The following is a 3842-nucleotide window of genomic DNA, read 5'->3' as shown; positions in this document are numbered from 1 at the left end:
CACTTACATACATGCAGGCAGTATACTCACATATAAAATAAAAATAATAAAATATTTTAAATCGCAATGAAAAGTTCATGGGAAAATCTGAAGTTTGTTAAATTTTGTGATGCTTCTCAGCTTTGCCCTTTCTCCTATGTGTCATTCCAGCAGGCTCTCAGAGAACCCCTCGTGAAATGTGTTAGACTTGGATGAGTCCAACAACAGAAACTAACAGAACTGATAAAAAGGAATCCAATAAACTCTGTCCTTAAGGAGCTGAACTTGTGTGGCCCATAAGGCTCTTCATCAGTGGTAGGTATTTTGAGGTGTTTGTTCTGCTTCATAGGAAGAAGCCAATATGTCCTGAGGGCATGTCCCTGCTTCTCAGGTGGCATTGGACTTAGCTCTCTGGGTGGATAGTGGCCAATCTGGTGGTGAGATCAAGGAGGTGGGGGAGGAAGGGCTGCAGAGAATCAATGAGTAGAGAGCAATGCAGTAGGTAAAGGATGGATATCAGAGACCTTACAAAATCTACAGAGATTGGAGACAAACCTTAAATGAGTCTCAGTACAACAGAACATGAGGAATGGAATTCACCTAAGTATGGGAAAAAAAAAAGAGGAAATGAAGAAGAGACCACCTGGGTTCACTTAGAAAGCAAGTTGGAGCTGGGGGTTGGAGTGCCAGTGGTGACAGTTGCAGTCTGGGTAAACAGGGCTTATTATAAATAGACACCAAAGCCAAAGGTATTAGGACTTCGTAGGCCCAAGGACCTGAAGAGCCCTAGATTTCTCTTTTGCAGGTCAAAAGGATTAGGATCCAGCAACCCAGGTCTTCTTACTTCCTGTTCAGTGCCACCTGCAGCTTTTGTTAGTCCTTGAGGATAAGTGATGAGGGCAGTACAGAGCCAATATTGATGTAGCTTCCTGTTGGTAGCTTCCTGGCTTCTACGTGTGTAAGAGTCAGTGCTTGAGAATAAGGGGAACTTGGTGACTAGGGGTGCAGCTTATTAACAGGAGATTGTACAGTATACATAAGACCCTGGATCTGATCACCAGCACCACAAACAACAGTTATTAAAGTATGAAATAAAACTAATCTGTAGATCCTTTTTCAATAGATGTAGGGGAAGAGCCCAGGAATCTCTACAGATAAGCAGGACTCCAGACCCTTCTGCTGAGAGCCAGCAACTGGCATGTGTAATAGGGCACTACCTAGAAAAGGATCATGTGGGTTGATCAGCTTCAGACTCTCTCCTCCTCAGGCTCCACATGCTTTTGCCATTGAATATTTATTTCTTAGCCATCATGGATGGTGGTTTCTGCCCATGTGGTTGGAAAGAGCATGACCTTCAAAGGTCTTGATTTTTAAAAGGTGGTTCTTGCTTGACATGGTGGTGCACATCTTTAATCCCAGAACTCAGGAGCAGAGGCAGGCAGATCTCTGTGAGTTCAAGGTCAGCCTGGTCTATATACTGAGTTCTAGGCCAGCTCCACTACAGCGAGACCCTGTCTCAAAAAGACCAAAAAAAAAAAAAGGGTGGTTCTTGAACCATGACATGTAAAAAAGTATTTTAATTTAGTAGTCTTCAGACTACACTAATGATAATATCTTAGTGGCTTAACAAACAGAAGATCCCAGGACAACACCCTAAGACTATTGAATCAGACTCTTCAAAGGCATAGACAGGGAACTCAGATTTTTAGCAAGTGCCTCAGTAATTTTTACCCTCAGAGACATTTGGGAAACACTGATCTAAAAGCTGATAAAGCACTGGTGTGACCTTTCTGCCCAGTGTGTTCTCTCTGCATGGGGAAGAGGGAAGCTTCGTTATGTATTGATGGTGACTGACACAGAGACCCACAACTGGCCAACACATGGATAATAAGAGTGCAAAGTGGCCGGGTGTGGTGGCGCACGACTTTAATCCCAGCACTTGGACGGCAGAGGCAGGCAGATCTTTGTGAGTTCAAGGCCCACCTGGTCTACATAGTGAGTTCCAGGACAGCTGGAGCTACAGGGAGACCCTGTCTCAAAAAGACAAAAAAATAAAAAATAAAAAAAGGAGTGCAAAGTGAATAGGACACCTGTATCAAACTTCTGCCTCCCAAGGTTCAGGGATAATTGCAGAAGAGAGGGCAGAAGGAGTGTAAGAGCCAGAGGTCATGAATGATCACAAACAGAGCTTTGAGCCAGGCATGGTGGCACACACTTAAACGCAGCACTCAGGAGGCAGAGGCAAGCAGATCTCTGTGAGATTGAGACCAACATGATCTGTGTACTGTCAAAAACAAAACAAACCAAAAACAGGGAGGAAGGAAGGAAGGAAGGAAGGAAGGAAGGAAGGAAGGAAAGAAGGAAGGAAAGTTTTCCAGATACTGGTCTGCTACTCACATAAACTCAAAGCAGTGATGATAGCATGCACAAGTCCCAGGTAAGCTCAAGCCAGACAAAAAATATCACAGCATATATGTGGGGAAATGAGTAAGAAACCACAACCCTGCCTGAGGAACTATTAGCATCTGATGGCTGCTGGGAGGGGAAGAGTCAGTCTTATTTAAGGGTAAGATTCTTTTTAAGTTAACCAGGCTCCAGGGGATGAACCCACACTAAAGGGCATTTGGAGTCCATGAAATTGGGCAGGGAGTGCAGCTAGGAGAAGGGATCTAAATACAATCAAATATATTGTATGAAATTTGTAAAATTTCAATAAAAATTGTTAAATAAGGAAAAAAAATACAATAATGTACAATAAAATTTCTCTTTTGGCTATAGGAATATACAGATTTTTTTATGTGTATGAGTGTGTTGCCTACATGTGCTTAAGTGCACCCATGTCATATAATGCCCACGCAGGTCAGAAGAAAGTGTTGTTGGATCCCTTGGAACTGAAGTTACATGCAGTTGTCAGCCATCATGTGAGTGCTAGGAACTGAACCTGGGTCCTCTGCAAGAGCAGTCAGTGCTCTTAACCACTGAACCATCTCTACAGTTCCTAGATTTTATTTTTGTCACAATTACACAAAATTAATTTTACAATTATATTAAATATGTAGTTATGAATTGATGTTTAAAAGACAGCATAAAGAAATGTTATCATTATTTCCAATATATAAATACATTAGTCAATTTCTTGCCCATCTGACAAAATGCAACTAAAAGGAAGATAAAAAAAAGAATCAGAGTAACTTTTGGATGTTCCTGGCTGGGATGTGTAACCAGAAAGGGCCGTTTCTTAGATTACTTGATGGTCTAATGAGCACTCATCCCCAGGCCTGAGGATCTGGTTGACATCCTCAGAACTCGTGTTCTTCCAAAAGTCTTAACAAAAATTGATTCCTTATGAATGTTGATAATCAGACCTACTTCTAAAGGGTAGGATTCATGGTAAGAATATTTGCTCAGAAGTGTTAAATGTAAATACCCAATGTGAAGTGCTCACTTCAGTCAACAGGAAGTGGTTTTCACAAGGACAGAACTCCTTGTGAGCAACAAACATCAACATTTCTCACTCTCTTATAAAATGCCAAATGTAGCAAGGCATAGCCATACACACTTATAATCATAGCACCCAGGAGGCTGAGGCAGGGGGACTGCCAAGAATTCTAAGCCAGCCAGAACTACATAGCAAGTTGAATGCCAGCTTGGGCAACCTGGAGAGACCCCATCTGAAGAAAGAGACAAAAGTTTGACTGACTCAACTGTTTGTGAAATATGGTACCTGCTGTAAAGGCTGAAGACATTGGAAATGCCTGTGGCTATGGTTCCAAGGATATGGTGCTAAGAGGTTCTTGGCTACAATACTGAAATTGCTCCTACATGGCTGAAAGAAGGAAAAGTTTGGGCAGATTCTTCTTCCA

Source organism: Nannospalax galili, unplaced genomic scaffold (assembly GCF_000622305.1).
Source record: "Nannospalax galili isolate Female #2095 unplaced genomic scaffold, S.galili_v1.0 scaffold242, whole genome shotgun sequence".
In the NCBI taxonomy this organism is placed as follows: Eukaryota; Metazoa; Chordata; class Mammalia; order Rodentia; family Spalacidae; genus Nannospalax; species Nannospalax galili.
Note: the sequence above shows the minus strand (reverse complement) of the source record.